This window comes from Rhineura floridana, chromosome 1 (genome assembly GCF_030035675.1).
Source record: "Rhineura floridana isolate rRhiFlo1 chromosome 1, rRhiFlo1.hap2, whole genome shotgun sequence".
Lineage (NCBI taxonomy): Eukaryota > Metazoa > Chordata > Lepidosauria > Squamata > Rhineuridae > Rhineura > Rhineura floridana.
The window spans coordinates 57364690-57387760 of record NC_084480.1 but is presented as its reverse complement, the minus strand read 5'-3'; the positions used below and the strand labels follow the sequence as shown (position 1 = coordinate 57387760).

At 41.3% G+C, this 23071-nt stretch overlaps 1 protein-coding gene across 14 annotated transcripts in view; it reads left to right on the top strand.

Annotated features, from left to right (window-relative positions):
* Positions 1-23071, top strand: part of MEF2C (myocyte enhancer factor 2C) — a 219266-nt gene that overhangs the window by 8822 nt on the left and 187373 nt on the right. For 9 of the 14 annotated variants that reach the window (XM_061622149.1, XM_061622165.1, XM_061622130.1 and 6 more), the window contains exon 2: positions 8781-8879. The gene's annotated coding sequence lies outside the window, so the exon portion shown is untranslated. Of the gene's footprint in view, positions 1-8780; positions 8880-17263; positions 17433-17581; positions 17657-23071 lie in introns of those variants that run through there. The other 5 variants (XM_061622083.1, XM_061622065.1, XM_061622099.1 and 2 more) reach the window with 2 other exon arrangements.

Below are 23071 nucleotides of genomic sequence, written 5' to 3'. Positions count from 1 at the left end.
TGATATTGTCTAATGTTTTAGAGCAGCCTTCCCCAACCTGGTATCCTCTAGAGATTTTGGACCACAATTTCCAGCTATTCTACAAACTGTAACTTTTCTAAAATAATGGGTCCTGAAACACAAAGAGGCAGGACCATAAGACTTCTCCTGACCATTTCTTTTACACGGGGGGCGGGGACACTTCATGCAGTGTAAAGAGATTCCCAGGAGATCCCAGAACTTCTTGCCAGGCAGGATCCACTCACAGCAGCCAGACAGATAAGAACATAAGAACATAAGAAGAGCCTGCTGGATCAGGCCAGTGGCCCATCTAGTCCAGCATCCTGTTCTCACAGTGGCCAACCAGGTGCCTGGGGGAAGCCCGCAAGCAGGACCCGAGTGCAAGAACACTCCCCTCCTGAGGCTTCCGGCAACTGGTTTTCAGAAGCATGCTGCCTCTGACTAGGGTGGCAGAGCACAGCCATCATGGCTAGTAGCCATTGATAGCCCTGTCCTCCATGAATTTGTCTAATCTTCTTTTAAAGCCATCCAAGCTGGTGGCCATTACTGCATCTTGTGGGAGCAAATTCCATAGTTTAACTATGCGCTGAGTAAAGGAGTACTTCCTTTTGTCTGTCCTGAATCTTCCAACATTCAGCTTCTTTGAATGTCCACGAGTTCTAGCATTATGAGAGAGGGAGAAGAACTTTTCTCTATCCACTTTCTCAATGCCATGCATAATTTTATACACTTCTATCATGTCTCCTCTGACCCGCCTTTTCTCTAAACTAAAAAGCCCCAAATGCTGCAACCTTTCCTCGTAAGGGAGTCGCTCCATCCCCTTGATCATTCTGGTTGCCCTCTTCTGAACCTTTTCCAACTCTATAATATCCTTTTTGAGATGAGGCGACCAGAACTGTACACAGTATTCCAAATGCGGCCGCACCATAAATGTATACAACGGCATTATGCTATCGGCTGTTTTATTTTCAATACCTTTCCTAATTATCGCTAGCATGGAATTTGCCTTTTTCACAGCTGCCGCACACTGGGTCGACATTTTTATTGTGCTGTCCACTACAACCTCGAGGTCTCTCTCCTGGTCGGTCACCGCCAGTTCAGTCCCCATGAGCGTATATGTGAAATTCAGATTGTTTGCTCCAATATACATAATTTTACACTTGTTTATATTGAATTGCATTTGCCATTTTTCCGCCCATTCACTCAGTTTGGAGAGGTCTTTTTGGAGCTCTTCACAATCCCTTTTTGTTTTAACAACCCTGAACAATTTAGTATCGTCAGCAAACTTGGCCACTTCACTGCTCACTCCTAATTCTAGGTCATTAATGAACAAGTTGAAAAGTACAGGTCCCAATACCGATCCTTGAGGGACTCCACTTTCTACAGCCCTCCATTGGGAGAACTGTCCGTTTATTCCTACTCTCTGCTTTCTGCTTCTTAACCAATTCCTTATCCACAAGAGGACCTCTCCTCTTATTCCATGACTACTAAGCTTCCTCAGAAGTCTTTGGTGAGGTACCTTGTCAAACGCTTTTTGAAAGTCTAAGTACACTATGTCCACTGGATCACCTCTATCTATATGCTTGTTGACACTCTCAAAGAATTCTAATAGGTTACTGAGACAGGACTTTCCCTTGCAGAAGCCATGCTGGCTCTGCTTCAGCAAGGCTTGTTCTTCTATGTGCTTAGTTAATCTAGCTTTAATAATACTTTCTACCAGTTTTCCAGGGACAGAAGTTAAGCTAACTGGCCTGTAATTTCCAGGATCCCCTCTGGATCCCTTTTTGAATATTGGCGTTACATTTGCCACTTTCCAGTCCTCAGGCACGGAGGAGGACCCGAGGGACAAGTTACATATTTTAGTTAGCAGATCAGCAATTTCACCTTTGAGTTCTTTGAGAACTCTCGGGTGGATGCCATCCGGGCCTGGTGATTTGTCAGTTTTTATATTGTCCATTAAGCCTAGAACTTCCTCTCTCGTTACCACTATTTGTCTCAGTTCCTCAGAATCCCTTCCTGAAAATGTTAGTTCAGGTATCTGCCCTATATCTTCCACTGTGAAGACAGATGCAAAGAATTCATTTAGCTTCTCTGCAATCTCCTTATCATTCTTTAGTACACCTTTGACTCCCTTATCATCCAAGGGTCCAATCGCCTCCCTAGATGGTCTCCTGCTTTGAATGTATTTATAGAATTTTTTGTTGTTGGTTTTTATGTTCTTAGCAAAGTGCTCCTCAAATTCTTTTTTAGCATCCCTTATTGTCTTCTTGTGTTTCTTTTGCCAGAGTTTGTGTTCTTTTTTATTTTCTTCATTTGAACAAGACTTCCATTTTCTGAAGGAAGACTTTTTGCCTCTAAGAGCTTCCTTGACTTTGCTCGTTCACCATGCTGGCATCTTCTTGGCCCTGGCGGTACCTTTTCTGATCTGCGGTATGCACTCCAGTTGAGCTTCTAATATAGTGTTTTTAAACAACTTCCAAGCATTTTCGAGTGATGTGACCCTCTGGACTTTGTTTTTCAGCTTTCTTAGGGGAGGGATTGTTTCTTTTCTCTCAAAAGTGCGGGTAGTATTCTTTTATGTCCTCAAATCCTTAGAGGGGTAGCTGAAAGAGGAGCTCCGATCTATGTGACCTGGAGAATAACAGCTTATTTGCAGCAGGATGAAAAGGATGAGGGGTAGCGAGGTGGAGAGTAGGAGACCCCACGGTCCAAATGGAGCGGAGCAGCCCCGCACCAAGAGGCTGTCTCCTCGTCCCCGTCCACTGCTCCTAATTTCCCGTACTTCCTGGGAGCACCAAAGAAAGATTGGGGGGGGGAGGAAGAGGTGGCAGACTGACCGAGTCCCAATGCTGTCTGACAGGCTGAGTGACCCTTCTCTTTCGGCTCTTTCCCGTGGACGACATCATAGCAAATAAGGTGGCGGCCTGGCGTCAAGATCGGCGTAAAAGGAAGTACTCAAGCGTAACCGATTTGAGGATCGCGGCCTCTCCCCGCCACTCCTATTGCCTGTGTTCGCGGTTTTCTCGTAGGCGAGTGGGGTGTGGCCTGAAAAGGACCTGATGAGCGAATTCCAGGCCCCTCCATACTACCTCTGCCCCTTTAGGATTTCCCTGAACTTGAAACGAGGCAACAGTCAGCAGGTGCCTTCTCCACCCACCCCCCTTATCGTTGCAACACAGCGATGGAAGAAGCATCGCCTGTGGAACTTCTGTCTCGTCCAGAACTTTTAAAGGAACAGAAACTCCCCCTAGTTACATTTTGATTTTAGCCAGACTGAATCTGGATTCATGAAAACGAGTGGAAGATTAGTCCCTGAATATGTGGATTACTGCACACTGGGCAAGGTGAGACACAAAGGATTGCTTGCCACTATCCCCCCCCCTCGCAAGGCTCCTGCACCTTTAACAGCTGATGTGGCTTTAATATGACGTTAGAAATCAAACAGGTGTAGCTTTCTCCCCAGCATCATGGCCTTTTCACACCTGGGAGAAAAGTTTCACCTCCTGAATTCTTGCTTGTCATGCTGCTTTTAACAGCATGGCAGCTCTGTCAGGGAAAGGGTGGCAATCCTAGCAGCACATGAACAATTACAGGGTAGAAACCTAGTTGCATTATCATATAAGGGGATAGGCATGTGTACATGTATAGAAACACACAAAGAATCATTCCTTCCTCCTTTCTTTTTCAAGGCACATGCTGCCCTATTTGTTCAATACCCACAAGTGCAACACTCTGCCTTCCCCCAGTGCGCAAGTACGTGACATTCTTCCCTCATTCCTGAGGAACACACATACAAAGCTGTGTTATGCCTTCATTTCTAATGCAGACACATATTCATGCTTTCTGCAGTCTGTGCCACACTTAGAGGTTTTTTATCTTGTATATTTCTAAATGTGCACAGATGCTCCCTTCTCAGGATTAACAGAGTGCAGATCCCCCTTTCTGCAGCCAAAACTGTTTGTACTGTTCTTACCTCGTGCCATGTAATCCTATGTATGCTTACTCAGAAGTAAGTCCCACCGTGTTCAATGAGGCTTATACCCAGGAAAATGCACAGGATTGACCCCTAGCATGCCCTTTCTCATTCCCATTGTGCACTGTGGTCCTCCTGTATATTTCAAATGTGAGATGCAGAAGTGCTTCCCACAACATATACAACAGTCACTTTCAAATGACTCTAAAGAAATGTGCACAGTTGCTCCAACATTGCTTAGTACTCCGTGAATGTAAACAGAAATAGGAAAAGAAGACAGACGAGATAATCTCCCTCCTAAACTGGATGTAGAAGACTGCTTTCTCCTCCTTTTGACATGTATCCCTACCTCTTCCTTGTGGCACAGCACCTAGAATTTCCCCCTTTGTGATCTTCCCCTAGCACCCATGAAGCCTCTGAGCCCCTCCACTCACTGCCTCCTTGGTGATGAGAGAGGTTAGCCTTTTCACCTTTGGAAAGTATATAGAGCCAGTAGTGTAGTGGCAAATTCAGAAATGCAGGGTCTCTTCATGATAGTCATGCGGCATGCCACACACCCCCACAGCCACACTCCTTTCTAAGATTATCCAACTTTCTAAGATTATACAGAAAAATGAGCTTTCAGTCTCTTTCTTTGTTTAGAGTTCTGAATGCAGAATGAGGCTATGTCTTTTTGAGGTTCAGCAAGAATACAAAGATAGCTTCCAGAAGACTCTTTTAAGTGGCTAACATACTCCCCTTTCATGCTGATTGGTCTGTAGGATGCTGGAGACATAGGAACCCTACTGGGACACTGCTCCCAAAAAAGTCAGGGATCTATGACCTCTCCCCCACCGTGCCCCAGATGACTACACCTCTCGCATAGAGCTAAAGAAGGAAGTTGGAAGAGTGATGCTCTTTCTCACTCCCTCTTTCTATGTGCATTTCAAGGCTCAGAGTCATTCTACTGAATCCTACTTTTACATAGTTCCCTTGGAAAAGTGAAGCTTGTGTATGCACACACTTTTTGACTCTCGGGCAGGGGAGGGCTCACCTGGGAGGAGGGGTGACAAGTGAGCAGAGGGGGTGATGTCCATGGCACTCATGTGCCAAAAAAGGTTGGTAATACCCAACTATGTTTTTGCACACCAGAGTATTCCAGAAATCAATCACCACATGAAAATGTTCATGCCCCACCCACAGTAGGTTTTGTGCATGTTGTGTGTTATAGGATGTACAGCTGCATTGGAATGTAGGAGGAATAAGTTAATCTGTAAACCTTTCAAGTAGTCTCCATTGTGGAGAAGGTAAAGTACAACAAGAACAAGCCAATTAGAATACAAGTCTGCAATTTTAAAAAAAGGTCAGGACTGCAATAGTAGGCATCTTTATTGTTTACCCGTGACTAAGGTCCATGGAACATAGTGGGACTTGCTTCAAGTAAACAACCAAAGGCTTGAACCATCTTAGATTCAATACAAGTAACACGGTTCTGATGCAGACTGAGGCTGTAAACACACTATTCGCCAGATCAAAGTGTTTCCATTAGCCATACTTGGAGGGGGAACAGGTTGATCTGCCAATCAGTTGCGAAATCTTTTTGAAGGTTATTAAAAACAAACATACTCAAGCTGCTGTCACCAGGTTTTACAGTAAAAAGGGGCAGGGTTTGACTAGCATTGTGTGCCCCCATTTTCAGAAGAGAGAGGTGGAGATGCACTGAAACAGGCAGAACAGTGAATGTATTTCTACCCTCAGATTGTCAACATTTTGTTGTCAAAGTTTGCATAGATTCTTACAAGAAAACTCTGAAGAACTCACCCACACATTTTGTGAGTTTGGAACAGAGAAAGCTTAGAATTGCTCCATCTAATCCAGTGATAAAGGATCCTCCGTGGCGCAGAGTGGTAAGTGGCGGTAACGTAGCCGAAGCTCTGCTCATGGCTGGAGTTCAATTCCAACGGAAGGAGGAAGTCGAATCTCCGGTAAAAGGGGTCGAGGTCCACTCAGCCTTCCATCCATCCATGGTCGGTAAAATGAGTACCCAGCTGGGGGGTAAAGAAAGGCCGGGGAAGGAACTGGCAATCTCACCCCATATATATGGTCTGCCTAGTAAACGTCGCAAGACGTCACCCTAAGAGTGGGAAACGACTTGCACTATAAGTGTGGGGACACCTTTACCTTTTAATCCAGTGATGTCTGTGGTGCACTGATTAGAAGTAGCTCTCCAAGGTTTCAGATATGAGTCTTTCACAGTTCTACCTGGAGATGCCAAGGGTTGAACTTTGGATCTTACGCATGCAAAATGTGTTCCACCTCTGAACTGTGGCAACAACCTAGAATAAAACACCCCCTCATGCCTGTAGTGGTTAAGGTGCTGGACTACGACCTGGGAGACCAGGGTTTGAATCCCCACATAGCCATGAAACTCACTGAGTGACCTTGGGCCAGTCACTGCCTCTCAGCCTCATGAAAACCCTTTATTTACAAATGTCCAGAGGGAGCAGATGGAAAGCATGCATAGAGACAGATAGCAATAACCATGTAAGTAACAGCAGTCCATCTTCCCAATCTTCTAGAACCTCTGTTTACAAACATTTTTGGCTACAAACATCTTAGCAACCTTTTCTAGTAACCTTCAGCTTTGGATTTCTGTCCCCACCCCCCACCTTTTGCATATATTCATACAAAACCAAAACTGTTATCTCAGCCTGTACCTGGGCTGGTTGGGTGTGATAAACTCCAGTGTTTTGGGGAGACCCTATTTCCATCTTTCCACCATCAGGTGAGAGGGTGTATAAAAAGCCTGGAGAAAGGCAGAGGTTGTTTTGCATAATTAAGAAGCAAGCTTACAACAACATATAATCAAATGAAACTATGACAGTAAAAGGCTGGAGTTTTTAGTGACCTCCAACCCATGTACATCTGGATAGCACTAAATGACCTCCACCTACTGTGGGCAATATCCAATGCTAGCCCAATTCAGAGTAGACCCATTGAATTTAATAGACATGACTAATGGAGGGTAGAGATACACTGTTGTGCCGATTTCAGTGTGTCTCCATCTTTGTTTTCTGAAAACAGGGACACATGATGCTTGTCAAACACCACCACTTTTTACTCTAAAACCTGGTTGGATCAGTCAAGTGTATTTTTTAAAATTCAGCTTCAGACAGATTTTGCACCTGATTGGTACATCAACCCATTGCCCCTCCAGGTGTGGCCAATGAAAATGCTTTGCTGTAGGCTTAGGCAGAGACAGTGATCACCCAATACTTTGCTGTGGGCAGGCCTGAAAGATCTGAAGTCAGCAGCGGGGAAGGAAGGTGTGTCCAGCAGCAGATAGCAAAGTCGGTTCAAAAGGCAGCCAGAAAAATCAATCTTGCTGTTTTTGAAGTAACTAGTGTGCCCACAGCTTTAGGTTTATTAATTTCAATGAGTCTACTCTAAGTACGACGTAGTTTAATGCAACCCTGTGTCTCCACTAGTAGGAACTGGAATTACTTTGAATTACAGTTAGTCTTTACAAAGTTAAAAATGTGTGTGTGGGGAGCTGTCTCAACCAAAGATGGGAGGCTCTGTAGTGATGGACTGACTCTAGGGATTGTCCACATGAAAATCTTCTGTCCTGTACTCCCTGTTTAGCAGTTTAACACACAGCTAGAATGAGAGTAGAAGTACTATGGGTGAGGGGATTGTTGAGGAAGGACATATTCTACAGGGGCTGTATTAGTCATACGCTAGCAGACCTAATGAAGTAATGGATATGACTTGGCCCACATTTGCACCATACATTTAAAGCAGTATTATGCCACTTTATATAGTCATGGCTTCCCTCAAAGAACCCTGGGAACTCTAGTTTGTGCATGATGCTGGGAGTTGTTAAGAGACCCCTGTTCTTCTCAGAGATCTACAATTCCCAGAGTTCCCTGGGAAGAAGGATTGATTGTTAAATCTGGGAATTGTAGCTCTGGGAGGGAAATAGAAGTCTTCTTACAACTCTCAGCACCCTTCACAAACTCCAGTTCTCAGGATTCTTTGGGAGAAACCACAACTGTTTAATGTGGTATAATACTGATCTAAATGTCTGGTGCAAATGTGGCCTAACTTAGGAAGATTCATTTTATTGGGTCTCTTCTGAGTGAATTTAGGTGGATATGACTCTTGGTCTTTCTATTATTTATGCCAATTGCACTGATGTCTTGATCCCTCTGATTTAATAAATGTACTAAAAATGAAACGTATGTAAAAAAATGTATGGAACTCTCTCCTGCTGGCATTATGATTATTCTTCTCAATACTACTCCAAGCACCTTTTAAACATGTTTATTTACACAGGAAATTGGAGGAAGTTGAGATACTAGGGTGGTACATGTTTCTAAGACTGTTCTCCACTGTTAGTTTACTTTATTGTAATGTTAATATTATGCTATTGTATTATTTTTGTTTTGTGGTATGTTTTTATATGATGTTGCATACCTTCCTGCAACCTTCAGAGAAAGGGTGGTCTAGAAATAATAATAATTACAAGAAGTATAAAACATCTCAGAATATGGCTGTTTACATTTATTTCAGTCTAATTTTTAGATTTGTTGTGGCTCGCTACTGTGATAATTCAGCATCTCCAAGATAGAATTTAAATGGAATTTCCTAAAAGTGCTAGATTTTCATTAAAGTTGCTCGTAAATGTATAGTTTCTAAGTGATATCAGCCGTTTGCCTTAAGCTTTACAGAAACTGATATTTTCAAGGGTTTTCATATTATTTGCTTCACTAATAGAGATCTACATTTTAATAATGTCTTACTGTTGTGTTTTTAAACATTCAAGGTGCCGACTAAAAGTTGTAAACTGTGAAGTAACTACTATGGAACAGATTAAGTAAAGCACTGAAGGTGGATGAATTTCAAAATACAGAGGGTATATGTGGTGAGTATTTCATACTTTATTTCCCCCCCCCCATCATTCAATATTACAAAAAGCTCTGTTTATTGCACTCTTTTTTTGATTTATGGTTCAAGATAAACTCTGCAGTTGTGTGTAGTAAAAGGTATACTGGTGACAAAGCTTTTCTCTAATCAGTACTTATTGTACATTATATCGTTTTAGCCATGGCATGGCACTGCATTTAATATTCATATGTCGCCCTTCAGTACTGCCTTTGAAAATATATTTTACAATTAATTCATTTCATGAGAAATTATATATATTTTCATTCTCCCCTATGGATTATGAAATATTTAAATTACCCTCCTGGAATCTACATCCTATTATAATGAGATTTTGGGAATTGTTATGTTATGGGCAATTATAAAAGCAATATGGATTGAAAGAATATTCTGAATGACTGGAGAACAAATACAGTATTGTTGAATAATCTTGTGGGGTAGATCAATGTATAGCCTTGGTTCCTCTCAGGGTGGGTTGCTGTGGCAACCGCCCCAGTTCATGTTAAAAAACGATATACATATATATTTTCTTTTTCTAAAGCTCACTTCAAGAGCTGTACCCAGCATGGGCCAGGCTTAAAAGCAGACAGATATAGGAATAAGTGCTTTCGTGAACTACTTCTTAAAGACAGGGCTGTGATAGAGAAGATAGAGAAGAGCAAGGGCAGAGATGGGATGCAATGGGGCTGCACTCTCAAAGGAAAATGGAAACCAAATCACCCAGGGTTAGGATGTATAAACGGTGGGGTTTTCAATCTAACCCTGGCATTCTATAATTTAAATGTCACTTTTACAATGTAAATTGGCAGCCTCGTTTCTTTTGAAGAAATAAACATTTGACTATCACTCCATATTGAAAAAAGGACTTGGATAATTTCTGGAAGGGGATGTTAACTGAGCTCACCATGCAATAATCATACTTGTAAGGAAAAGAGACACTTGGCTGCACCTCAGCCTTTGGGAAGGGTATGGAATGGTTGATTACTCCAATAATTACACCACCTGTTGTGCATTTTTTAAAAATTCACATGTAAGTTTGAGATGGAGGGCTGGGAAATGGTGCAAGATTTTCTGTTTCCTGTTGCCAGCAGGCCTAACAGGAACCCTTAATCTTACCTTCCTGGATAAAATCCAAAGGGGATTTGCTGCCAATTATTGGCTGTTTGTAACACATGCTTTTAAAATATGGTCTGGAGGTTATGGTGTTTCAGTGTAAATTATATTGAATTCTAAATGACACAGGAAGATTCTACAGGTGTTATAAGAGTTATTTTTATTTGTATCCTAAAAATGTTCTCTACTGAGTTTCAAGAATGAAGGAAACAATTTGACTTCTGTAGTGTTTGTCTGTGAAGTACTGAAACACTTTTTTTTTAAAGGGGGAGGTGTTTTATTCATTGCTTTGGGGATCTTTTGCTCTGACTGAAAAATGATGTTGGCACAAACACTGAATATCAGTCCTGAGTATAAGGTCATGTCTATTTAAAAACAAGGCCCTAATTACCTAAATATGTAGATGATGCACAGGACATATGAAGCCACTGTATATATTTCTTTCAGCGGTGCCATTCTCTGATTTCAGGCTGTTGAGCCAATAGTGCTGACCTTTGCCCTGTCAAGCTGAGAAGGTTGCTTTTGAGACATTTCAACACTTTTCTTCAGCCTCCCCCCCCCCAAAAAAACACAAGAGATTCTTAAATTTGGGGTTTTTTTTACTTGTTTTCATATGATTTCCCCCACATTTCTCCCTCCCCCAAGTGATTTTGTATTGTGTGTTTGGAAACACACCAAGGTGATAGATGGTGTTTTGCCTAGCATAGATTTTGCCTCCTCTTGTGCATATTATTACATACATTTGCTGCATTTTTCAGTATCCGTAGCTTTGGTTTGAATAATCTGAAAGTTTTGGCTGCATGAACATATAGTTCCTGGGTAACCTTAGGTAAGGAATTGTGTATGTATTACTCTCCCTAAATAGTTAATAATCTTCAGGTATAATACTAATCACCCATTTATTGTGAGCAAAGAAATGAGCACTCGGAAAGGGCTTGGAAATAGCTTTTTCAGTCCTACATCTACCATCAAAATACATATGAAAGTCAGTTCCTGAGCTTCTAGAGTGTTGGTATTTTGTGGGTGAGATTCAATTGCATACCAGCAAACCTGCTCCCCCCCCCTGGACTTTTTGCAGTAAGGAAAGTAACAGGAAAATTCACTGGAAAGTATGTATAACCACTCTGCAAACAAATCAGAACAAATGCTCAATAAACAACCAACATTGTATAACCTCCCCGCAAGCAACATCAGGACGATTGCTCAATAAACAGGTTGACTGGAAGCAATGTGGATCATACTGAGCATCATCCTATCCTCTCTAGGAGACTTGCACATGCTAGAAGCCTAAAATGGCTAAGAGAAAGGAGAGGCAATATGTTTCTGGGTGTTTATAGCAAGATTCATTCATTAACTCTAACTGAAGTCAGGTTGTGGTAGGCTGATAGGTCTCTGTTTCTTTGTGTGCATGGCTTACCTCCTTGGAGAGTAGGTGGCTGCAAAGGGTCAGGTTGTGCTATAAGTGATATAAGACAAGTGTTGTCTCTTGGGGTAAGCCCAACTCTGCCTCCAATCATGTCTTGCTGGTCTTAGAGATTAACATAGCATGAAGAAACAGACGGGCCTATGAAATTGAAGGAAGGAAAGTCCTGTCTCTCAGTGAATTTTCCAGTCTTAAGGGTTTTTTTAATTCCTCATGAAAATTCATCAGCGTTTTAGTATGAATATCTTATCCACATTTTGGCAAAGTCATTTCCTCTAATATAATGTATTTTTGTATGTTAATTTCACTAATATGTGCATTTTTTGCACCTTTACCCAAGTATATGCATTTTTGTACACACTGCTTGGCTGGAGAGCTGCACTGCAAAATTTGGAGAAATGTGAATTTTGAATTATGGCTGTGTTTGTGTCTTTCGGCAAGTGTGAATTAGGTAGTTTGCCTTTAAACGTGAACTGAATCAAATTCCCCCCATCCCTATTTCCCCTCCCTCAAGAAAGCATACTGAATCCCATAGACCAAAATGCTGACTGGTACTTTACTAGTTTGTTCATCACAATACCTTGTGGCCAGGGATCTTATTAACAAAATGGGTGATGCTGCTGCCTCCTGCTAAAGAATGTGTTGCTCTACATGTATTGGAGAAAGAAAAGCTGCCTGCTAAGCTTGTGTGTGAAACTTAGGCTGTTTGTGAATGCACATTTGCTAGATTCGTTGAGAGTTATGAGCAAAACTGACATTTTACAAAGCCGGAATTACTTTTCCACTTACCCATTTCTACCTCTCTTTCTCTCTCTCTCTCTTCACGCCAAAAAGTAAACAGGACACTTTATTCACAAAACAGGTACATGCTGCCCTGAGCTCCTGCTGAGAGGAAGGGCATGATATCGATCAAATAATAAATAAATAAATAAATAGGACTTCAAATTTAGATGAACCTCTAGGGCTGTGAGGTTAGACTGCATTGTATGTTTACTTCCTCTTCTGTGATGTTTGAGCTATTAGGTATCTCTAAAGGGAGTCTCTATGTTTTTGCAATACAAGGTATGTCCTACAAAAAGTTAAATAATCCACCCTAATGCCTGTTGTCCGGAGCCAAGGGGACAACCTAAGCCTTAAAGGTGAGAAAAATGATGGGCACATTCCAGCAAGCTTTAAGCACTTTTAAACCCTATTATTTAAAAAGGAGAGATTAAGTATCCCATTAAAATCAATGGGAGTTAGGATAAGTTCCTACATGTATGTTGATGGCTGCCAGCTCAGGTAGTTACTTCCATGTGTGAAACAGCCATCACAGATCAAATACCATCTCACATCACATCAAACACAATGCTTTTCAAATGAGGCAGCTCACCACATTCAGCAGTAATTCACTGAATGATGTGCTTGCATGTATGGGTGTGTCAGGACATTGAAATGTCTAACTCTGACTGCATAGCAGCTATGTGATGTGTTGTACAATTCCTCTAGAATTTGGTCTGCAAGGAAAGTTATCCACTTAAGCTTGAAGCCACAGATGAATTAAGGTATACCAAACTTCATAGTGCAATGCAACATGTGATCTGTTTGGGGTAATGATCTGTTCACACACAGTTACAATACAAAGCTAAAATATTATCCCATTATCACATTCAGTGTGCACATTTTGTTTGTCAGGGTTGTATTCAGTGTAGTGCTAAGGAGACTGTTCAGTGGGTTTCTCCATTGTTTCATAACCAGTTCCTAACCAAACCCAAAATATTGAACTGTAGTAAAATTACTCATCAGCCAGTTATTGGCATGTCTCTTGTATCCATGGCAGAGATGTGTGTGCTTGTGGAAATACTAGATTATCATGTTTTTCCAATGACACATTGTTCAGTGAATGTATAAAACAATCTTAGTTTGCTCTTAATTTACACCCTTAGCTTCTGCTGCATGCTATGATGGTTGCCAGTAGGATATACAAGACTTATCTTTGGAGTTCAGTGGGAACCTGGAAGTTCTGTCACACACAATGAGATGAGTTATTCATGATTTTCTTATCTCTATACCCTCAACTCTGGAAGTTAGCAGGTCCTTCTCAGGCCACTAAAAAAAACCTTTGAATTTATAAACTACTATGTATCTGCATTCGCATCTGCTGAATATGTGGAAACAACTCTTTTCTTTTGTGGTGCTTCCAAACGGGTAGCTACTTGAGTCATGACCCATTCTTCAGTTCCATCACAGATGCTGTGTAGTGCTGTGGCCATAGTGTTGGATGTGGATGTGAGAAACTAGAGTTAAATCTCCCACCACCATCATTTCACAGTACCTGAATAAAGTTTCCCTTTAGCACAAAGGGCAGCTCACGATGGGAATTATAGCAATTGTAGAAAAATGGCTGAAATCAGAGTCTGTCTCAAACAAAGCACTGTGTTTCATAGGCACCTTCTGCTCACCTCCAGTTTAGCTATAGATCCCTTAGTCTATTTCTTCCTTATGCTACCATCTATAGTGTCATCTGTGTGCCAGGTGCTGTATGGAACACTGAAAGTGATATTGTCTAGTCCAGAGGACTTAAAATATCTCCATATGTACGCTGGGAACCTTTGAATCATGTAATATGTATCACAGGTGGCTATGGAGTGGTACGTATCTTAGACTAAGCAATATACACTCCATCATAGAAAAATACCAATAATGTAAGGAACGATCAAGATAGCAGAGAAAATGCTGGAAGTGTCAGTCCTCCCTAGTGGTATAAATCTAACACCTAGAAACAAGCACTCAAGTATCAGCAATTTATATTGGTAAGTGAGTCGAGCTATCCTGGATGATGGTGCAGGATTCTGTGGCAGAGAAACTGCCACTTCCTAAATTCTGCTGGCTCGCATGGGCAGGGTGGGAGGTGAAGGGAATAGATTTTCCACCCCCGTTCAGCCTTTAATTTTTTGGCTCCCAGTAACTCTAATTCACTCTTCCTAGGTGTGTGTCAGGTGAATGTGGGGGCTTTGGGTCCAGTTGATCCAAGACTTTACCCGATCTGCCCCCCAAACACTCTTGGAACACACTTTTTTCTGACTTACGTATGTCAGAGCACTGCCAGTGGTAGAGTGACAGCAGCAGAACTTGCTGGTGCTGCACTGGGAAAACCTTTGCCTGCAGAGTGGGAGATCTGCACCATGGACAGCTTCTCAGACACCCTCATTAGGAACATAAGATCACTCCCTTATTCCCTATAAAGAATTAGCTACCCTTTCATTATTCTTCTGTTGTGAAGAAAGCCATAGAATTCTAAAGCCCACACAATTTTTTTTGTCAGCAGGAATATTTGAATATATACTTTATTTGCTTCCATTTTTAAAAATTCCAAGTAGCTGCATTGGTCCATTAGAGAGAGGGGGGGAATCTAAAGGTAACATTTACCAGGAGAAACTAAAATGTCTAAGTAGGGAGCAAGCTTTGAAGTGCCCCAGGACTCTTCTTCAGGCAGGAAATAGGGGGGAAAAGATGATCCTGGGTATCTTACAAAGTACACACACACATTGGTTCTAATAAAAGTATTGTCCTACTGTTCAATTTGGATTTAATCTAGTTTGTCTCTGGGACTAACCAGATTGCTAAATGGTGCCAACGTTAAAGCAAAAATATTTATACCTGTAATACCCCCATCTTAATTTATCACCTCTGTAAAATTCATATTTTCTTTGGTATTAAACATAATAGACACCTTTCTTGTATTCCGTTTCTCCACCAACAGTGTACAGATCAGAAGGTAAATGCCAAACTACGACTAATCAAGAAATGCTAAACAGGAAATCATGAAGTTTTTCAAGTGATCAGCGTCGCAGATAAACAAGTGTGAAGGTCAGGAACGCGGTCGTTGCCTGTCCCTTTCCAAGAATGGTCACTTTAGGGCCCAGCGCACGCAGGGAGCGTTTCTTCGCAGCTTTGCGGGCTCAAGGCAAAAGGGCAATTTTGTTTTAGGGTTATTCCCGGGCGGTGCTATACCATAGCTGATGTGGTGACCTAGCACAGAGCAGAGTTTGTGAAGGCAAAGTGAGTATCTGTTTATCCGGGGCACGGGCAAGCAGGCGGGCGACCGCGTCTAAAGGGTATGGTTTTCTTAGACCCGAGGGAAGGAAGGGAACGGTTATTTTATCTACGCCAGCCGCCCTCCTCGCCGGGCTTCGGGAGTTTTATCTGCATTTCCCCAAACTTTCGCATCCCGAGTGGTTCCCCTGGAGCCCGCGCGCCTGTTTCCTGCACCGTTTGGAGCAGCCCCGGGTAAGTGAAGTCGCTCGTGCTCGGAGATGGAAGCTAAATGAGTTTGGGAAGTAGGGGTGGCTTACTTTACAGGGTCCAAGGAAGGTGCACAAGAGATGGAGGGATGGGGGTGGTTAGAGGAAATGTCAGGGGCCGCGAGAAAAACACACCCGCCTGCCTCCCACAAAACATCCCAGCTGAGGCTTCGGGTAGGGGGAAATGTTTCCTAAGCAGATTCGAAAGTTAGGCTGGCTGGGTAGCGCGGCGCGAGCGCGGCGCCGTAAACGTCTTGCCGCCGCCAGCGGACTTTTCCTTGCAACTGCAAGCTTTGCTGCCTCCGCTTCTGAATCGTCTCCGAGAGCCTCGCAGCCCCTCCGATCCGTAATCCTGTTGAGCCGGAGTGCTTGGATCGGAGCCCATCCGGACGCCCCGCTACCTTTATCTACAGATTGATTCACTGTTTTAATCCTCCTCCTCGGTCTGTTGACCTCGCGGCTAATCAGTGGGCAAAGGCGGCAAACCATCGCGTTCTTAGGCAGACGAAGATGCCACCGTTTATAAGCATTTCAACAGCATTTCTTCGCTCCCTCCCGCTCAGTCCATCCCCGCCATCCAAAGAGCCTCCAGTACTTTTGCAAGTGTTGCCGCTGGAGGACCCCTAAGCACCCTTCCTGGCTTTTAACGCCCGATCCATGCATGTCTCAGGGGCTGCTGGCCGTCTCTGGCCAAGAAGACTTCAGCCCGGACGGTTCCAGCAATATCTCGCGCGTCCTCTCCCCCCCCCATCACCTTCGGGGGGGGGGAAGGAGCGAAAGAGCTGGCGGAGGGGGGGGAGAGAGAGAGAGAGAGGAAGGAAGCGGCGCAACGTGCGTTCTCTGTCTTGCTGCCGCGCGATTTGCTTTGCTTGGGTGTCATAATAAAGGATTGTCACCAGGGCTGCCCCGTGGCATATTCCGTTCCTCCGGCTCCCACTAACCAACGCCACCCCACCTCCACCACGCGCGCGTCCTCCTCCCCACCCCCGCTGTAAAAAAAACCTACTAAAATTAGCAAAATGTCAGGCATGGCAAGATTGATTCAGCCAAGATGCAATTATCATTTAAAAAGTGCTTGATTGAGGTGCCTGATGTTGGGTGATTTATTCTGCATACCATATACATAATTAAAGCAGGGGAGTGGAGTAATTTATCAATCTCGTGGAGACTAGAGAGGGGCAGGGGAACGCAGAGAGCTTTGCCGTCGCCTCGGCCTCCCCTCCTATTCTAGCTGGTCTCGTCTCTTGCTCGCTCTCTTGTTTGCTTTATTAAAACGCTTTCGGGAGGTGATCCCGCCCCCTTTTTTTTCAAGAGTGAAACTGATTATTTCCCCAGCACGGCTGGAGAGAGCCATTCGTTTGGGATTGGGGGGGGGAAGAGAGAGAGGAGGAGGAGGAAGAAGAGAGGAGGTAGGTGGGAGGGAGGGCAGAAGGAAGAGAAGCTTCGCCGGGCGTGTAGTTTTGAATCCTCCTTTCCCAGCCTCTCTCCCCCCCCCCATCCCGATCCGCGATGTTACAAAGCCTGTGAGCTGTTCTTTTCCCATTCGCCTCCTGTCACTTCCTTCCTGGACGCCCTCAGGACGAGTCCGCTTACTTTTAATCCGGCCGGCAGCACGGGCACTTTCGCCTCCTGCACGCTTAGATACACACACACACCGCCGCCACCACCATCATCACCAGACAGCTTCTGGCTGCTCATTGGATTGATTTTCAAGGTTGTGTGCGTGTGTGAGCGTGTGCGCGCGTATGTGGGGTTGAAGGAGGCTGCATGTTGAACCAGGTGGTGAACATCTTACAAGGCTGGAAGAACTAAAGGCTTTTTTATTATTATTATTCTTTTTCTTTTTTCTTCTCCCCCCCTCAGTGTCTGTCTCTCTTTCTTGTTCCCAAGAAGGGGAAATATCTCAAGGACTAGCCTGATCATCCAAACCTTTGCAATGTAAGTACACGTGTGATTCAATCTAGAAGTAAAATAGACGGTATCTCTCTCAGCCCTGTGATGCCTAATGGCCTCCATGTGGGCATTGCAGTGTATGTGGCAGTAGGGTAACATGTACTGGGAACGTGTGTGTGGCATCCACATACAGCCCTCGTGTAATCAGTGGCTTTCAACTAACTTTGCATTCAAATCAACAGAGTTAAGTTGCTGAGGGTTTGTTGTCTCTCTCTCCAAACCATCCTCCCCTCCATCAGTTGCATGTGTGTTTAAAGTTTCATGAAGTTAGTTCACGTCATTGGTTTGTTTTGATATTGTGAAGTGCGCTCGGGTTTGTTTGTCTTTTAGCATTTCACCAAATGCTTATGACCTTGGAGTATTTGCCCTGTGAGTTATCAAACAGTACAGTACAGTGAAGAAATAAGCTGGCATAAGAGCAAATGCCCTTTTAAACTTCGTTGTGTGCAGCACGTCACTGTTGTTTTAATCATTTGGTTTTCCGCACAGCATCCTTCCCAGCTCATCTTTTAATTTATGCACTTTGCTTTGAGATGGGGAATTGGGGAGATTTGCATGAGAAATTCTCCTTTTTTGCAACCTTTCCAACTTTAAGTGTCAATTGAGTGAGGCTAGATCACTTCCTGGCAAGCTGTCCAACTTTAGTATTTTATCAAAATTTTACTAGGTTTTAGTTTGGTCTGGATGAGGAAGGGAAGTCTATAGAAGATATTGTTTCATTATTTCAAAAGAGTTATATTTCCTATATAGGAATACCTCAATAAACTTGAGAAATTGTATGAGAATAATGTTAGTTTAATAATGCTGTTTGTCTGAATGATAGAACTTTGTGTTTTAATATGTATGTCACTGGCAAATCTATCTTATCTTTAGACTAACCCAGATAGGTCTTCTAAAATTAAATACTTATGGTACATACCTTATACCTGCAACTGTTTAAGATAATTAAGCAAAAGAAAGGCATTCTGCCAGTATTTCAGTGGTGGTCTATAGATTCCTGGTATGAGATTAAATGCTTTTTATTAGCATATATAAAATGAAACATAAAGGCCATTGTCTTAAAATATATATCAGTACCTTACATTTGCTTTAATAGATGATATAAAAGTGTCCAGTTGGCCAATTACATTAGACAAATATGTGGTCTGGTTTTTTTCCCCTAGTGGCACTTAGCAGTGGTGTTCTGCTTGTAGAGTATACATATTTATATGTAATATAATGATGCTAAACACTAAGGCATAGCAGAGGCAGGGCACTGGGGTGTAAACACCTGTAACCTCTTTTTAACAGAGTAATTTCAGGACACTACTTAACAAGATCAATTCTGTTCTAAATAAGGTTCCAAGATTCATTTATCATAATACCAAACTTAATGTAGTCAACAGGATGTGCATCTTTTGAAACCCTAATATGTTTCCCCCTGTTGTTTGATGGCTGTTGTATCTATTCTTAATATCATTATTCTTTTTACACTGGGAGCACTGGAATATATTTCACTGGCTAAAACCTTCAAGATTTGGAATGTTTTGCCTGTATTCTTGCAGAGCACATAGGATACGTAATTTTGTTTTAAATCATACATATATGAATTGCTCTTACTTGTTATGCTAGTTTCAGAAGAACAGTTCTGTGACTTGACCCTACAAACCTTTATATGAGAGGTTTTGCAAAACTATTTGGCTGACAATGGACAACTCACATGAATGAGTGAGATGAAGCTCATAAGGAGAAAAGTGTCTCTAACAGTTTCCACACGATATAAATTGTTAGATTGCCAGTTTAGCCTTGCTGATAACCGCAAATAATTGGAACATATGAACCCAGCTTTTCTCAAAAGTGTGCTAAATTATAAACATTGCACATATATAGAGGCCATGTCAAAAATGTGTACCTGGGTTTGCATTACAAATATATTGCAGATTATGTAATTTAAAGTTACGTGTCTGGATGCCCATTGTAGAATACTTCACGTGTATAATAATGAAAGTGTAGTATCTGGATGGTAAAGATGTTTGCTTGGGAGTAAGTTGCAGGCAAATAACTCACTTCCTTGTTGATAATTTCTTCTGATAATATGGCAAATCACCAACTTTTCAAAAAAATATCATATAAGCAGGACTCTGTCTTTATATGCTTCAAGTATATACGTGTATATACCTAAATATATATTGAGAGAATTAAAACTATTTATGTCCTATAATTTAAAAATATATTAAGTAACTCTTGGGAGGACAGAAATAAACTCCCATCCTATTTCCAGTAGTACAACTTTAAATTTCTGAATTGAAGTCTGGCTTAATTTCTATATGTTCCCTTTATTTATGTGAAGAAAAATAAGTAATACCGCACTCCAAAACACATCTACTTGGTAGTAAGTTCCACTGAACTCTGTGGGACTTGCTTCTGAAGTGTCTTGTTTGAAGAATTGGTTCAAAATTACTTTACTGTTAAAATGTCCTATTTCTAACAAGGCTATTTTTCAGAAGTTTGACAAACCATTCAAGGGCATCCTTTCTCCCTCCCAGACCTCCTTCACAAGAGAACTACCTTTTTTAGCGTTTTCAGCAAGTCATGATTTCATGGTGGATGCCAGAAATAATGATCACTTTAATAACTTTCAGAGTATAACCTGTTGGACATAGACCAACTTCTTAGCTATGTCGTTTAACCAAAAATTATAATAACATGGATCTGAGTGGTTTTAAACTCTCTGATTATTTCTGTATGAGGTTCACAAAGTTCTATTCATGGAAATAAAAATAGTATCTTCATCATTTCTACACATCATGGCTTATTTTCCCAAGTATTTGTGTGATGCGGGTTCTTTCACCCTTTAAATTTGAGTTTTATGTAAATGTACATTCCTGGCTACCTGGCAAGTTAGATGATAAAGTGAAATTTAGAAAAGGTGTATATCTTTATGAAATACCAACTAACTAGCGAGCTGTGGCTTTAAATGGCTAATGATATGAGGTCCGCAGCATTTATATCTGTAAAGTACAGCCTGCATAGTTTAGAACTAGTTGACACAGACTCAGAAGTTGTAAGTGAAATCTGTAGATATTCAAGCATGTTTCTTTACTTTTTGAATATAGTACTTGGTTTGCTGCTCTGAACAGCATTAAGTTAATCTTCTGAGAGCTGGTGGTCAATATCTTATATGTGGACAGGTGATTAAATCCTAGTATCTTCACTCCTGTACATAATCTCATCTGTCCCTTCAACTGCAGTGCAGTAGAGCTTGCTGTTCACTGGGATCTGTCATCTTTAGGAAATCAGAGCAGCTTATAGAGACAATTCACAAAACCAACAGTGACAACAAAGTCTTATATGCCTTACAAAAGGAGGATTAGGCAGTTCAGATGTCAACTTGATTGGACAGAGATAAAAGCTGATTGCTGCTGCATGGCAAGGCACACTTCATTTTCAATTGGTTATTTATTGCATAAGGGCTACTATAGCTTGGTTGCTTAGTCATTGGAAGCCTGGGAAAATCATTTTTTTTAAAGAATGTATTTTTGTGCTGTGATTATTCAAAAATAGCAACTTAATGTTGTTATAATGCATTGAGAGCTGTGCAATGACTATAGAACTTTAAAGTTTTATGAATATAAAGCTGTATTACCTGGTTACATGACCTTTCCTCCCATGTTATGTTTGATCATTCAGAAACTGTCCATAAATGACAGTGATTTTTTTACTGTACATATATAGCAAAATACAACATAAAGGCAAAGCAAATGCTCTAACTAGTTTATTTCAGAAACATGTTGATATCATTGGGATTGCTATTGAATAAATCATTTCAAGATTGCTGCTATTTGACTCACATTATAATTTATCAAAAATATGCACTGCTTTTAAACTTTCTGCCTCCCAGGAGCCTTCAGCTATCTTTTAGAATGTAATATTGAGTTGTATTTTGTATTTACATCTATGGAAAGTTAACTGATAATTTTGAACTACAGTTTGGAAGCACTGAAACCCTTGTCTAGTATTTTCTTTCCTTTTATTATAACAAACTTGAGAAAACCCAATGGATGTCTCTTAGTACTGCATAGTATGGCCCTGATGAATCAGCCTTAAACGCAAACATTACATTTCACTGCCTGTGGTAGAGGTGCTCTCTAAAATTAATACATATGTGTTTAATTTTTAATTGATGGTATGTATTTTTAGGAGTAGAAATAATACTATTAAAATGGATAACACTCATTTAATTATTTCATTTGTTATTTCTCTCTTTCTCTCTCTCTGTCCCCTCCCCTGTATTTTCATTTCACATTAGCTTATTTGTAGGGTTCACAGCTTGGTTAAGGTGGAGTAGTTGTTTCTAAGCTGATTTGGACTTACAGGTTGTGATCCTAAATACATTCACTTGGAAGCAAGTTCCACTGAAATCAGCAGGGCTTAAAATAAATTCTTACAGAGTTGAGGTTCCAGTCACTGGGGAGAAGAGGCTCACCCAAGGCTATGTTCCTAAGCATGTTTACTTGTACATAAACTCCTCTAAAACTACTGTGATTTGTTTTTCAAAAAGTGTTGGGTGCCAGTCAATCTAAATCAAAGCACTCTGGTATAGCTAGATTGTAGACTGAAGTGTGTAAGCATTGAAAACAAATGGTGGTAAGATTACTGTCTTAATTTGACACTATGAAAATATATGAACGATGTAATAGAGCATTTAACCTAACCTGAGTATTTCACAGCACTATAAATTTAAAGTTTAAGTGGCAAGAAACTGTTATAAGGCATGTTGTTGTACTTCATGAAACGTTATTAATTAATCAAATTTAATCATAGAATGTATAGCTGCTGTAGCAAATTAAATGCTCTCTTTAAATTTACTCTCAAGCGTCAAGACTGAAAAGCATGGAAGCTCACAAAGGCATATTCTTGAAATTGGATTAGTTTTGTGATGCACATTTTTTACACAATCTATATATGTCTGTGTTTGTAAGCAGTGTTTTTAGCAAACAGATTATGATTTCACTCTGCAAATGTCTCTGGTAGTGATTACTTTCAAAGGGGGGTGAGTTACTGAACAAAAATCTTTTAGTTTTCCTGTGTTTTGTATGGCACCAGTGGATTGCTGAATAAATTTATAACTTTATTATGTGAATGTCATCTAGTAGTAGAGGAATGTATTAGGAAGGGAGGAACTCACCAAAATTTAGCAACTTTTTCTTATCATAGCAAAGTGTTGTGATGCCAGCTGTGATTTGTGTGTATGTAATCTTGAATGTTTGAATAGGGGGGCTTTAAACAATTTTTCACAAATGTCAGCTTTTGGGGAAACTGTTTGGATATGAACATCCTTGGTATAAGTTGATGACACAAGAAATGTAACATGACTTTTCGACACAAAACCATCCAGCCACGTACTATCAGAAATGTGGT